This window comes from Adiantum capillus-veneris, chromosome 16 (assembly GCF_014529385.1).
Source record: "Adiantum capillus-veneris isolate H3 chromosome 16, ASM1452938v2, whole genome shotgun sequence".
Taxonomy (NCBI): domain Eukaryota; kingdom Viridiplantae; phylum Streptophyta; class Polypodiopsida; order Polypodiales; family Pteridaceae; genus Adiantum; species Adiantum capillus-veneris.
Window position 1 is genome coordinate 73,038,314 of NC_140946.1, and position 16,886 is coordinate 73,055,199.

Consider the following 16,886-nt stretch of genomic DNA (forward strand, 5'->3'; position numbering starts at 1 on the left):
TCCAGACTTATGCTTATATTTATCCAAGGACTAAGGAATGCAAATCTCCAGAAGGACTTACATATGAAGAGGAGCACGACATTGAATGAGTTAACTAAGGAGGCTCTTTACCTTGTAGACAATTGTGTGGTCTACAAAGAGGGTGAGTTCAAGGATCTTGACGACGATTCATCCTCACAACAAAGCAGAAGCAAGTCTTCTAAGACATCACCAAAAGGAGAAGTAGCTGTAAACCAGGAGCAACTTGTAGAGGAAGTGCTAAAAGAGATGAACTTGTACGCCAAACCCCAGGCTAAACAGCCCAAGTGGTGTGCTATTGAATAAAAATAGACAAACCATGGGATGGAGGAATGTTATTATAACAAGGAATATATGAGAGTGAGACCTTATGCTCCCCAAGCTTAGGTCGATTCTCCTCAAGTTCCACCGATGCCTAGGTATCAAGCAGGCAATCTACCAGGACCTGTAGGTGTAGAAAGACCACAACCAGTGTTGGGGCAATAACCACACCTACCAAGATTACGACCAGTTGGCATAAGATACACACCAATAATAACCGAATTAGAAGAGAAGGATTTGGTGCCTATGCATGCATATTATGAAGATCTTATTGGATATGCGGCAAATCTTGCATATTATCCACTGGAAGAACCCTCGACACCAGAACCATGGAGTATGATGGGAGGTACAGGACCACGAACAGCTGCGCAGGCAGTAGGAGAAGGAATATATAGCTTGGATGAACGAACATTGTTGTTCATAGCCAACGGAGGCATGGGTGGACAGAGACATGCATACCAACAAAGAGGAGCTCAAGGAGCAGCTCAACAGCCTAAATGACTCTACTACAAGTGTGGTGGAGACCATTGGCTAAGAGATGTCCTCATGATGAAATCATTAGAGTCAACGCATATTGCACCGAGTGTGGAGTTACTCATTTGATTCCTGATTGCCCTAAGAACCCGAGCGAAGGAGCAAAAACCACCTTGAACATGCTGGAAGCAGTTCCTTCCAGTGGAGGGTCAGTAAACGAGACAATAATACCTATTCAGGCAGTAACACGAGCCCAAGCTCAAAGAATGACGAACGAACCTATAATTGAAGACCCAAAAACCGATGCCCCAAGTTTAGAAACGAAAACTCAGAGAAGCACATGTAAAGCTAGAAAGGCGCGTATGAAAGCCAAGAAAGAACGAGAGCAAACTGCTTTATCCGAGGAGTTAAAACACACAAAGGATAGATTAGAACGGTTAGAGGATCTAGCTAGCCTAAGCTCACACACTGCGGCAACAATAGCACCCAAGGAAATAGCAGAACCCAAAAGTGCAGGATCAGGAGGATCAGTATTGGCAGACAAGATAAATGAGCAGTTAGATGCACTTCTAAAAGCTTACGACAGACTCAAAAAGAACCAAACCCAAGAGAAAAGATGGATGACTTATCCATACGTTGAAATAGAAAAACAGAGGTTGGAAATGTGTAGAAAGATGATTGAAACATCTCAATTTTTGATAGAAAACCCGCTTGGTAAACCTGCAAATGGGCATGAAGTACCAGCCCCAACCGTTATCAAACTAGCTTTAGAGGAACAAGTAGAAACGAAGGAAATACTCACAAATGCTTATGAGTCTAGGGGAGAGCCTATCATAGTGCCAAATACGATAGATGAGGCAAGTGACGGATTCCAGCCTAAAACATTGGTAGAAATGGGTAAGGATTGTAACGGTCTAGATGATCTGTGGAAGAAAATCTGTGAGGCCAACGAAGCTAACAGGGTGAGTTACCACATGAACAACACGAGAAAAGAGAAAAATGAGATCTTACCTCCCATTGAAGAATTTGAGGCAAGATCACAAGTGAACTTTGATATATATTCACAAGGGGGAGACCAGGGATCAATTAGTTCGGGGCACAGCCAACCAGACTCGCTGAAAACTCTACCCTCTTACCTAGGAGAGTATGAAGCCAAGTCTGAGGTGAGAGCAATCCCATCTCAAAGACATTCTTCTAACAAAGTGATGGATTCACAAGGGTTGATTGAGTTATTGTCCACCCCGGTGGCATGCACAATCACATTAGCCGAACTCCTAAGGTTACAACCAAACATGTGGACCACAGTAGGCAAATGCCTAGAAAAATTTGGAGTGAAAGACCCCACCTCGAAGCTTCAGGAAGGGATCAGAGAATTGGATAGGCCTCAACTAAACACTAGGCCAGTACCTTTAAACAAGGTTGGAGAGTATTGTGAAGGAGAAGATGGAAACACCACGCTACGAGTAGAATTCCAAGGAGTAGTTTCTGAAGCTATTCTTGATAGTGGAGCAGGAGTGGCTATCGCCACCAAGGAAACCTGGAAAAAATGGGAAAACCAGCTTTGAGAGCTACCAGAATGAAATTGCCATTGGCAGATGGGTTCATGGAAAATCCTCTAGAACTCTTAGAAAAAGTGATTGTCACTTCATGCGGAATCAAGTATAAGCATACATTTGCAATAGTCGATTTCGACAAAAAGAACAATTATGAGATCATCTTAGGAAGACCATTCATGAGACATCTAAAGATGGTCCAGGATTGGGGTTACGACCACATATACCTCAAACATGGCGAGACAACAACCAAAATACACCTGAAAGACCATAGTTACAAGGATGTGAACCAGACACCAGTGGAAGAGTTTGATTCAGATCCAGTCTCGCAGGATCGGAACTCCTACCATGGTTAGGGAAACAAAAAGAGGTATGGATGTGCGGAGATTCACATTGTGGGAGCTTAAAAAGAGAGGAATGCGTCTTAGAAAGAGCGATTGAGGACAAGGATTATATTCCGGAACCTTTTCCTGAAGATGCCTTGGAACCTCTAGAATGGGAACATATACTAGCAACATTGGATGTCTGTACCATTATAGATAGTCCAACAACAAAATTTTGCGATAAGGATGGCTATGATGTGCTACCCTATTACATGGTAAGCCTTATACCAGGAGGAGATAAGATGGTAGAACCACCAGAACAAGAAGAGTTTTATAACTCATCTGAGCATCTAGAGGTAAATAATGATGTAGATAATGAGGGTTCCTATTGGAATTAGGGTTGTAGAGAAACACACACATCTTGGAGAAGACGAAGGAAGCTCAAGGCACACGATAGAGAGTGTGTTACTTAGTGTGCAATGGAAAGAGGGATAGCCCTAGAGTGATGGGCGTATATACAATGCACGGGGGAAAAAACCTCCTAAAGAGGGAAAAAATGCCCCGGCAGTCCTAGTGTGTTCACACACATCACTACCACATGTATATGGTAACAAATCCCCCCTGGAGTGATGCGGTGAACGAGAGCTGGCACATGAGTAAAGGGAAGTTCCATGCCCTGAGGACAGGATCAGCCCACAAAGGGGAGTAAGCCCAAAGCTTTGCGGAAAGCTTCAAGCTTCTCACGAGACAATGCCTTTGTGAAAAGATCTGCAAGGTTGTCCTGTGTTGGCACATAAGCCAAGCTGATCGCTTCTGCTGAGAGCCTCTCCCTGACATAGTGGTAATGCACCTCAATGTGCTTTGTGCGAGCATGAAAAACTAGGTTCCTCGCAACTACCAATGCGCTCTGACTGTCATTGTAGATAGTGTTGGCAGTGTCCTGTCCAACACCCAAATCAGCCATAAGGCGTCTGAGCCATACACACTCAACCGTAGCTGTGAAGACTGCCGTGTACTCAGCCTCACAACTCGAAGTGGCCACAGTAGGTTGCTTCTTGTTCAACCATGATATACATGAACTGCCAAGCATGAAACAAAAACCACTTGTGGACACTCGCGTGTCAAAACAACCAGCCCAATCTGAGTCCGAAAAAGCATGTAAGTCTGGCGGCAATGATCCTCTCTTGGGATAAAACAAGCCATGATGTAAAGTGCCACTAAGGTAGCGGAAAATGCTCTTGACAGCCTGCCAATGCTTAGACCCTGGGCTATGCATAAATCTGCTGACCTGTGAGACTGCAAACTGAATATCCGGCCTCATGTTGCATACATAAATGAGGCAGCCAACAACAGTTTGGTAAAGAGTGACATCAGCAGGATCACCAGCATCATGTAGACTCAACTTCAAACCTGTTTCCATGGGAGTGGCAATAGGTTTGCAATCCTCAATTCCAAACTTACATAGCAATGTCTCTATGTAAATTTTCTGACACAAGGCAATACCACCATCACACTGCTTAAACTATATACCCAAATAATGATGCAACAGCCCCAAATATTTCATCTTGAAAGTAGCATTCAAATCAGCCTTAAATTCAGCAATATGTCTCTCATTTGGTCCAGTAATCAGCATATCATCAACTTAAAGAACCACGATGAGAAATACATCACCCTCACGCTTTACATACAGTGTGCTTTCTGTTGGACTGTTACGAAAGCCTTGTTTGACCAAATGAGTGTCAGCTTTCTCATACCAAGCACGAGGAGATTGCTTCAAAACCATGAGGCTTGGTATGACAAAACCACGAGGCTGCATTACATTTGCACACTTTGTCCTCTTGTCCTTTTATGACAAAACCACGAGGCTGCATTACATAAACTTCCTCAAATATGTCACCATTCAAGAAAGCAGTAACAATGTCTGATTGATGTACATCCCAACCAAAATGAGCTGCGAATGCACATAGAAAACGCACAGTAGTCATACGACAAGTGGGAGCAAAAGTCTCTTCATATTCTATGCCTTTTTGCTATGCATAACCCTTTGCAACAAGTCGAGCCTTATGGCAATCGATCTCACCATCCGGCTTGCGTTTCAACTTGTAAACCCACTTCGTACCAATGGAGTTTTTGCCAGGAGGCAAATCACATAAATTCCATGTGTCATTTTCTATAAGTGCATCATATTCTGATTGCATGGCAGCCATCCAATTTTCTGAATTCTGTGCTTCATCAAAAGACAGAGGCTCCTCAACATCATGCAAGCTAGACACAACCAAAGCATAAAAATCTGATGCATAAGATGCATGGCGAGAGCCTGAAAGAGTACAACTAGACAAAGGTGCATCCAATTTACTCTCACGCAAAGTGTGCACCAGTCATTTTGACATATCTCTAGCCTGCTCATTTTCAGCCCTTTCCTCATCAAGTACATCATGTACATCTACATCAGTAATAGGCTGATCTAAAACATTTTCAGAAACCCCCATAGGCTGTACATTTGCCTCATTGGAACTTACATTCGTATTTCCACCACTGAAAAGAGGCAAAAAAGTGTCATAAATGTCCTGTGAGCTTACATTACTGTCTCTAGTACATGACAACAAGGGCTGAACAGAATCTTCCACAAACACTACATCCCCTGAAACCAGAATACGTTTTTTTTGCAGATGACACAACCTGTAACCTTTGCTTTCAGCACTATAACCAACAAAAATACATTTGACAACCTTATCATCCAATTTTCTACGCTGCACTTGTGGCACCAAAGCATATGCCAAACAGCCAAAAACACGCATGTGCTCAATAGAAGGCTTTCTATCATGCCATGCTTCATATGGACTAATAGAATGCAAAGCTTTCGTAGGACACCTGTTAAGTACATAAGTGGCACACATAATGGCCTCAAGCCAAAAAGAATGCGGCAAAGCTTCACTTTTGACCATACATCATGCCATTTCCGTCAGTGACCTGTTTTTCCTCTCAGCAACACCATTTTGCTGAGGTGTATAAGGCACTGTACATTGGTGTTTTATCCGAGGACTAGCCAAAAATGCATTAAATTCATGAGACATATACTCCCCCCCTCGATCGGAACGGAGGGTGCCCATAGTACATTTCGAGACATTTTCAGCCATAGCCAGAAATTGTTTGAAGCACATGAAAACTTCGGACTTCGCTTTAAGCGTAAATACCCATGCATTCCTGGAGTACTCATCAATGAAAGTCATGAAGTACAGGTAATTGCCCAAGGACGGATTTTTCATGGGCCCACAAACATCACTATGCACAAACTGTAACCTGCATGTGGCCCGAACTGAACCATCCTTTGGAAATTTAGAATGCTGCATCTTACCCAAAATACAGCCTTCACAAACATGTTTGACAGGTGCTTCAAGAGGCGGCAGAGAAGAAACCATATCAGATTTCTGCAAACGCATGCCAAAGTTTTGCATATGAAATAGCCCTTGAATCTGCAACAACATTTGCAAAATTTTGTCCACATTTGTCATACAAAGTGAGCTTATACAACCCACGGCACAAAAGGTTAGATGCAACAATTTCATCACCAAAACTGAGATCATGAACTGTACATCTGTCATCCACAAATTTGACCACAAGTCCAAGCCTAGCAAGTTCGGATACAGACAAGAGATTCTTCTTGATCCCAGGTACATAAAATGCATCAACAAGTGTGAAGGAACTGCCATTAGCAGTAGTGAGCACAATCTTTCCAACTCCCTGAACTGGATAAGAGGCGTTGTTGGCACAAGTGACTGAATTCCCATGAGGGACAGACTCGAGAGAGGTAAACAATTCTCGATGTGAGGTAATGTGCTTTGTAGCACCACTGTCAAAATACCACACATGTGAATCTGCAGTAACTGACAAGCATGCATCATGGACAGTAGGATTGTAAGTGCACTCTGCGCTAAAAGCCCATTCTGCATCAACATCAGCATTACAGTCTCCTTTCACAGAAGACTCAACAATGGCTGCATTTGTAGTGGAACCAGCATTTGTAGTGGAACCACCCTCTTTCTTCTTAGCCTCTTTGGCCTTCAACTTAGGACATGACTTGATCAAGTTATCATTGGCTTTACAATAATGGCAACGCATCTTCTTTTTGCCCTTATCACTAGAATTGCCAGATGAAGTACTGCGAACAGAAGCATTAGGAACAGAATTTTTGCCACTCGCAGCAGAACCATAAGAAGTGGCTGCATTACTGTTACCACCCTTTCTTTGAGAAGCAATAAAAGGATGTTCAACTGCACGCTGCCTAGTCCTGTTTTTTCTAGAAAGTGACTCTTGCAACAGCAATGTGCATAATGCATCAAACTTGACAACTTCAGGATTTCCTTGGGTCATCAGTCTCCAAGTACTTGCAAAAGTCTGGTAGGAATCTGGTAAGGCATCAAGAACAGTCTGCACAAGGGAACTGTCTGAAATGACTTCACCTGCAGAAATAAGTTGCTCATTGATATCCTTGACACTAGCAAGGAAAGTGTCCATATCATCTTCCTCATGCATAATCTTTGACTCCAGCTTTTTAAGCTGCAAAGCAATTTTAGCCTCATTGCGGCTTGCATAAAGACCTGCTAGAATATCCCAAGCCTGTTTTGCTAATTTTGCTGAACGGATGTGAGGAACAATGGTGCGCTTCATAGACAACGCAATCAATGCATGAGCCTGCGCATCCTTAACATCCCAACGAGCTTGTTCTACCTTAGGCAAAACAACTCTAACAGCTGCAATCCTTGTAGAAAGACCTGCAACATCCTCAACATCGCCTACATCCTGAGAACCAGGACGTACATCAATGCTTTGCACAATGTTCGAGACACCCTTTGACACAAGAACATGTTGCATCCTATAAGCCCACATAGGGTAGTTGTCCCCATCCAACCTGTCCTCAGCAGCAAACATCTTGAACACATCTGTGTTGTTGTTGTCAGCCATGGTAAATGCTACACCTGATGTGAAAACTGCCCGAAAATAGGAGAAATGGAGTGGGAACAACCTATGCTATATAGCAGAAACCGTAGAAGACTATAAGGCACCTATTATGCAGAAAACGGCACTAACAGAAATTCTGCACAAAATGATGAAATAGACTATGCAGTACTGCCTGTAGTGGAAACGGAGGCCGAAATGAGCCCAAATCAAAATTCTGAGCAAACCATGCTCTTTGAGCTCAATCAAATTTTTTTTCGACCTGCGAACACACGCCAAATCTCACTAAAATCGGAGAAAGTGAGGAGGCGTGTGCTAGAGCAGCTGGCGACTAAGCTCGGGAGGACGTGAACTGCTCTGATACTAATTGTTGGAATTAGGGTTGCAGAGAAACACACACAGCTTGGAGAAGACGAAGGAAGCTCAAGGCACACAATAGAGAGTGTGTTACTTAGTGTACAATGGAAAGATAGATAGCCCTAGAGTGATGGGCGTATATACAATGCACGAGGGAAAAAACCTCCTAAAGAGGGAAAAAATGCCTCGGCGGTCCTAGTGTGTTCACACACATCACTACCACATGTATATGGTAACAGTTCCGACAGCTCAAGTGAGCATGGGGAGAAAACAGAGAATATCAAGTTTTATGATTTTGCTAATCAGCCCCCTAGACGCCAGGAATGCTATAGGAGAAAACGAGTAGGAAACAAAGCGAGAGAGAACCTGATGCCCAAGATAAAAGGTAAAACTCACTATCTGATGCTTGTAAAAGCAGGGGATTGTGTAAAAGATCAAGTATCAGGAAGATTCTTAAAAGTTCGAAGGGAAAGAACGTGAGAGGAAATAAGACAAGTACAGAAAGATAAAACAGAAACAAAATCACAAAAATCTCAAAAATAAAAAAAAAACAACAAAAGACCCAAAGTGGACAAAACTGGAGCGTAAACAGAAATACCAAGAACTGAAACGGTCTTTACGAGAGGAATGGACTACCGAGGAAGATAGTGATGGTAAGGGGGACTCAGAAAAGGGAAACATGAATGTACCATCACACTATCGGAAATTCACCATCCAAAACAGAAAAATCATAATGACACCACCAGTCAGGGAAAGAACAAACCAGGAATCTTACAATGGGCCGGAAAATGCTAAACGGATAGACCTCGCTAAACCAGGAGAGAATTCTCAGCCGGTCTATATAGCAACCAATTTAGAGCCTGAAGAAGAAAAACGGTTAACACAACTTCTCAAGAAGTACAAAGATGTGTTTGCATGGTCCTACAAAGACCTCAAAGGAGTTGATCCATCGATATTTCAACATACAATTCCTTTGAAATCAGATGCAAAACCTAGCAAACAACATCCTTATACATATAATGACACATTTGCGAAACGAATAAAAGAGGAGATTGACAAGCTGATGGATGATAAATTCATCTATGAAATCGAACATATAGATTGGGTGTCACCCATTGTGGTAGTCCCCAAGAAGAATGGAAAACTGAGAGTGTGTGTAAACCTCAAAAAGGTAAATGCGGCCACCATAAGGGATAATTATCCCTTGCCGATCACAGAACACATGTACTTGAGAGGGTGGCCAGGAAACAGGCTTATTCCTTTCTAGATGGGTTTTCTGGATACAACCAACTGGCAATTGCAATAGAGGATCAACACAAAACAGCGTTTGCCACAGAATGGGAGATTTATGCGTATCGAGTTATGCCTTTTGGCTTAACTAATGCCCCAGCTACCTTTCAAAGGTTAATGACGCATGCGTTCAAAGAATACCTAAGAATATTCTTAGAAATATACATGGATTATCTTTGTGTACACTCTCTTCTACGAGAGGAACATATTTACCATTTGCAAAAAGTATTTGAAAAGTGCAAAACATATCGAATCTGTCTTAACCCGGAAAAGTGCATTTTTATGGTTAGGCAGGGCCGCATCTTAGGACACATTGTCTCCAGAAATGGCATAACCACATACCTAGACAAATCAAGGTCATAGTAGACCTGCCCAGGCCTACTAATACAAAACAAGTGCAATCCTTCATGGGACACTACGGATATTATCGAAGATTCATATATATGTATGCAGTCATCGCACAACCTTTGTATCGTTTATTAGTTAGTTTCGACTGGACTGAGGAGTGTGAAACTTCATTCCAAAAGCTGAAGGAAAACCTTGTATCAGTACCTATACTTAAAGCACCAAATTGGGAAAAGATATTCCATGCTCACATTGATGCATCTGCATATGCAATTGGGAGTTTCTGGCTCAACCTGGAGACGGAACAATGGATTTTCTAGTTTGTTATGCAAGCCGACAGTTAAATAGTGCGGAAAAGAACTACACAACCCACTGAAAGAGAGGGGTTAGGAATGATTTATGCTGTAAAGAAATTTCGGCATTATTTGCTCGCAAACAAATTTGTGTTCTTTATAGATCATCAAGCTCTTTTGTATCTGGTGAATAAGCCATGCAATACCAGGAGAATTATACGATGGTTTATTATATTGCTAGAGTTTGATTTCACAGTGGTAGTCAAAAAGGGTAAAACTCATCTACGGGCTGATCATCTTTCAAGGATACACAACGGAGAAGCTCTTGAAGGAGTAGATGATGACATACTAGATGCTTATCTTTTCAATATTGAAATGATACCCAAATGGTCTCAAGAAATTGTTAACATTCTTTCCTTTGGAGGCAGGTTTGATAACACAAAAGACAAATCCAAACAACAAACAATTCGACAAACCAAAAACTTCCAGTTGATTGCAGGACGGCTGTATCATCTAGGATCGGACCAAATTCTACGACTATGTATAAATCTGAAGGAATTCGAGTGTTACCTAGAAGAAGCGCATGTCCAGGATTATGCATTTCATTGTTCAACAATGAAAACACACTAGAGACTCAAAAAGTTAGGGGTTTATTGGCCAACTATGTACGCGGACACACATGCTTATGTTACCAATTGTACTATATGTAGTGTCAAACAACCAGTGGATCACGCGACATTGTTTCAGGGAAACATTGCACGTGCATGGAGTCAATATATCATTGATTTCTTAACCACAATGGCGTTTCCTGAAAACATAACAAGAGCACGGAAAAGGGCTATAGAGCTGGAGGCTCGTGACTTTGAGTTAATTGTGAACCAATTCTATAAGCGAGGAAAGGACAATCAACTTAGAATCTGTGCAAGTGAAAGTGAATACCTGCTGATTCTAGAACACGCACATGGCGGAATAAGTGGACGCCATTATTCAGGTGATAAGACGGAAAAAATTGTCTTAACCGCAGGAATATGGTGACCTACATTGCATATGGATGCTGACGAGTTTGTAAAGCGTTGTGACGCTTGTCAACGCACCAAGATGCCGATAAAGAGAGATGAGATGCCACTACGGCCAATGATGGGGCAAAATGGGGCATTGATTTTGTGGGGCCTATTTCACCCCCTTCATATTGCACCCATACCCAATATATCATTGTGGCTACGGACTATCTCACGAAATGGGCAGAAGCCAAGGCAACACAAAAAACAGATGCACGAACCATTTCAAAATTTTTGTATGAAAATGTCTTTGTACGATACGGGTTACCAATAGAAATTGTCAGTGATCAAAGAACACATTTTTTTAATGAAGTCATTGAACATCCGCTAGAGGAATTCATGGTTATACATAGAAAATCTTATCCATATCATCCACAAGCAAATGGACAAGCTGAGGCCACAAATAAAACACTATGTACGGTTCTCACTAAAACTGTATCAGAGTCAAGAACAGATTGGGATCAATAGCTACACTCAACACTATGCGCATACAAGGTAGCTTACAAAACATCGATAGGAACGACACCGTATAACATGGTGTTTGGCCTAAATGCTATATTACCATAGAGTTTTTAATTCCAACTCTACGAGTAGCGAAACACTTAGAATGGACACGGCATGAGCTCTCTTCAAAAATAGATGACTTGAAAAGCTAGATGAACTTCGCTTGAGAGCTGTACCTTCGATCTATGCTAAAAAGAGAAGACAAAAGGACTTTTTTGACAAGCATGTGCGCACGAAGGAGTTCAAAACCGGTGATTATGTACTTGTTTATACCTTGAAGGAGCATGCCAAGAAACTTAAAAAGCAAGGGATGGGACCCTTTGTGATTAGTGACCTATCACAAAGCGGCGTTGTCAAACTTGCTACATTAGCAGGTGAAGAAATGCCAAATTGGATTAGTGGGTGTCGAGATTAAAGAAATATCATTTACCACTAACACAGGATATGCTTCAACAAATCCATCAAGAAAAACAATGAATGAAGGAGAAACAGAGGGTATGAGAAGAAGCTCAAGCAGAAGCAAAAGAATGCATGGCAAAAAGAAGGCTTCTACGACAACAACAACAATGTGGATCACCGTTGCGAATTGATGCCATTCGACTAACGAAGTTTGATGAAGAGACAGTGGAGCGAATAATTGCAGTCGAAGTGGGTAGCAATCAAGTTGAATCGACGACATTACTTGATTCGGGAGCTCGAGAAAATTTGATCTCTAACAGATTATATAAACGGCTCAAACCCACAGGTCAACTTCATCCTACTCCACAAGTGCTGGAAAGTAGTACATCACATTCGCTAAAAACATTGGGATGGACTATATTGCATGTACAAGTACATCAATATATTTACCCACACAAATTTTATGTGGTCAAGGATGAAAGTACACAACACCCCATGTTGTTGGGACAACCTTGGCAAAAAAGAGTACAATGTGCAGATAGATCGGAATGCGAATGCGATCAATATTCAGCATGCACAAGAACAACAGGTGGTAGCCTTTGCTCAGCAACCCCGGAATAATCAGCTGCCAGCAATGCAATCACTGGATAAAAAGCCAAAAGGAAGGGTGCCACTAAAAAGTAAACAAGGAACTACCAGCCATGCTCACTACATGCATAAGAAGTCACCTACCACAGTGAACAGATCAGAGTTAGCAACACGAGAAAAACAAGTATGGGTACGGAAGGATAGAAGTGACATGGCAGACAAACCACAATACAACGGAAGAATTCAACAGAAACAAATAGTTCAACCAAAACCCAAGGTAATAAAAAAGATATGGATCCCAAAGAAAATGCTCAGCAATAAATTCAATACGACTCACATCTGGATTCTGAAACCGAAGCAACAGGAACTCCCTTCAGTACAAGCAACATCGGAAGGCACACGGTTGCATATGAAACCAGCAAACCGACTTATGTGGAAGCCCATCAGCAGCAAAACAATGGCAACCAATGCAGTAGCAATAAACCTACAAAAATCGGCAAAGACAAGCTACCAATGGAAAGCAAAAGAGACAAGGTCTACGGCCAATTCCGCCACGAAAATTCTCTCCAAGAAGACCAATATGGCCATATCCACAGTAGTGGCAAAGCAAACGACTTTTGCAAGAAAGACAATCAAACAAAGATCAGTAGAGTTACAGCTTTTACTTCCAAAGAAAACAGGAAACCTCGACAGCGAATGCCAATAAGCATCTTGCTTATACCCTTCTCTTGCACATCATTAATTTTTCAATGCATTGACCGAGTATGCACAATATAGGGCCACATTAAAAAGCCAAGCATTAGCACATTTTCTTCAACCCATGCACGGCACATACTCCGAGGCGATACCTTGTCATTCGGGAGGACTCCGGCTAGGAGGGGAGGAGGCATTCTCAATTGCGGACCCAATGGCAGAAAGAGCAAAAAAGGACATGTTTTTCGACTATTTTTAAGGGTTTTTGCTTGATTGTGAAATTTTCTGGACTAACCCAAGTACATATGCCCTTATACAGCATGAATCTACAGGTATATGGGGCCAAATGCCAAATCAAGCCCCTAGGTGTATGTATATAAATAAAAATAGCCATTTTTCGGGTAAAATATTGGTAAAACGGAAAAATTCGGCCATAAAAATTGCATGTGAGTGTATATAATGTTTTGCGATGATGTTTTTGATTTATTATAATTTTTAGGGATTTTTTGGGTTTGATATGCTATTTTCCTTTTAATTTTGCTAATTTTCGACATAAAAACTTCAAAAATACAAAAAGCAGGTGAAAAACGATCGTAATGAAAAACAAAAAATATGGAGATGATCAGTGACTATAGGAAAACCTATGGTACAGTGGGGGTGCAATTATGAGACTGGAGCGGAAAGCATGTTTTGGCCATATTTTGACAGAAATTCCAAATTTCTTGTAGACTGGGCAAATGGAGTACAAATCAAGAAATTTTTGAGCCCCAACCGCATCTCGCAAGAAGTTGGGAGCACATGTCAAATTTCATGAAAAGTGGTTTAGGGACCTCCATTATAAGAAATTTTCACTTCATTTTTAGCTCATTTCCACTATTGACCTTTGAGAGAAAGCTCTTGCCACCTAGAGAGAACGGAACTTCCAGCAGCTCCTACGACGCGTACGACTACTCGACGGGCTTCAGACATGAGAGGTAGGCTCACGACCTTGAGCTTTTCGGGCATGTTTGTCGTTTTGTCGCGAAAAATAGCGTAGGGTTCACATAGAAAGCGGGCAGTAGAGACCTACAAGTAGAAGTGGCTACCTAACGACTAAGCCAAAAGAAACGAGACTTCATCGGCAGCTTACCCTAGCATAGGAGACCAGTCTTGGATGTCCAAAGGCAGTAGAAAACCATCGAGAAAAGCCCTAATTCTTAGAATCCCGCAAGAGGCCACCAAATGGGAAATCGGCGGAGAGGCGCCCAAATGCTACCAAAATTCATGGGTAGGAGCATCTCGACATGCTCGACAAGTCTATGTAGCCCACATGACCAAAAGGTGACCCGAAGCGGCACTAAACTTCAGAAACGGCATCAGACACACAAAGAGTCAAATAGCTCTCGCGGCCAAACCGCATGTCCGTTTGCCACCAAACTTCACGAGCGACTTTCCTAGACCATCAACAACCAAGTCCTATGGTAGTAGACCACCACAAGTCATCGACGACATGCAAATTCAACCACAGGAGCGACAAATGGCCAAATGGAGCTCCGGTGAAGCCAAAGTCAACAAAAACCATACGGCAAGGATCCCCAAGGGATCGGGAAGCTATGGAGACCAACATCAAGAAATTTTATCGCCGAAAAGAACTCCAAAAGTTAGAAAATGGCTCGGAGGCTCTAAAATCCACACAGGAGTTACTTTCTATCCATTTGACTTTTTTGTTGAAATTAGGCTTAAAAGGGACTCAGGGGGACCAAGGGCAGGCACCAGTAGCAGTTTCCATAAAAAAATCATCAGGAGACATCCTACACGTAGGATGTCTCAAGGCCATTTTTGGGCAGAGAACCCAACAACTCTCATCACACACATTTTTTGAATAGCCTTTACATGCTAGCCACCAAGTTTCATCACAATTGGGCCAAAATTGACCTCATATGTAGGAAAAAATGCAAAGTCAGGGCATAGAGGCAATAATGGGCCATAGACCTACCAAAACTTGTCCAAATCACATGAAACTTGCACAATACATTCATGAGCACATTGCCAACAAATCTGTGTGGTCACTTGCAAAAATTGATGAAGTAGACATCCTACGCGTAGGATGTCTATTTGACATTTTTTGTCCTACAGAGGGTGTTTTTCCATTCCAGATCTTTTTATATCACCTTCAAGAGCTCATATAATAAGTTTGAAGCCATTCTAATCATTTTTGGCCCCCAACACATCCAAGATACACCTTTTGAGATCAAAAACACTACACATGGTCTTACCAACATCAAGTCTTGTTCAAATCAAAATCCAAGAGTATGGCCATGTTCCACATACCAAGAGCTACCACAGAACAACTCTCAAGCTATTTTGATGAAATAGACATCCTACGCGTAGGATGTCTCCAACACGTTTTTGACCTTCTGTGCAAAGAATGACCTCATGGGAGCCATTACCATGGTGCAAGGAGCCCATATATCAATTTTCAACCCATTTGGATATCATTTTCCACCTGTTGTGGACATTATACCCAATTTGTGAGCCTAAAGCCTGAATCTGCCCAAAAATCCACTTTTTGATGCCCAAACCCAATTCCAATCATATAGCCATGTTGTACAGGCCAAGGACCACCAACATGTCAAGTATCACCAAAATCTGATGAAAAAGACATCCTACGCGTAGGATGTCTAGATGATAAATTTTGGCCAAAATTGTACTGTGAGCACATGCACAGTTGCCCAAGTTCCTTTTAAGTTTTATTTTCAATTTTCAAGTCATTTGGATAGTTAAAATTCAGTTTCTTGGCTGATATGGAAAAAACTCTAACTTCTGACTACTGAGTGCAACAGGAGCTATGGCAGCCGCAAAGTCACCGGCAAAGAAGAAGAGGATGACCATAAAAGATTACTTAGAAGAGGTGGAGCCATTTGTAATCCCACAAGGAACTCTAAATCCAACCAGCACGTGGATCCAAGAGGACTTGCTAGAGTCAAATGATCTAAAGATCTACCAAGGCGTGTTCAAAGACACCGAAGGAAATGTGATAGAGCTACCCATGCTACCGCGGGAGCTCAATGAGTTCGTCAGAAGCAAGATGGTAGAGTAGTTGGAGAAGATAGATCTCCACAATTATTTTGAAGCTGTGCCGGCAGGAATCGACATAAAAAGAGTATGGGAATTTGTGACAACAATCAAAGAAGATGAAGTGGCCCGAGTTACGGATCTGCAGGGCAAGCCAGACACGGAGATTATAATCACGGAGAAAGTAGTGGCAGCTGCACTAGACCTCTCCAACAAAGGGGATAGTGTAGCCAAAAGAAGAGACGAAGTAAAGGTGTACACAGAAAAGAAAGGTGTACACAGAAAAGAAAGGCAACTACACCTTTGAAGACATTGCCAACCCTAAAGTGGCAATCATGCGTCAGCTGTACAACCAGTATTTCCATATGTGTACAAAGCGGCAGCAAAAGTACAGAATGTCGCTTGGAGAAATTGCTACAACCTTCACCTGGGCAATGCAAAAAAGCAAGCCGAAGGTAATCAATTATGCAGCTTATATACATGATAATTTGGTGAAGATGGGCAATAAGAACCCCACATACATTGTGCCGGGTGAGCTAATCACTAAAGTGATTTATGGGGCCTTGCACGCCAAGGGAAGATGGCCTGACCCTCCATCACAGAACGACTGGTTGAGGCTCAGGGAAGATAAGGAAGAGGGACAACCCAAAGCACCAAGGG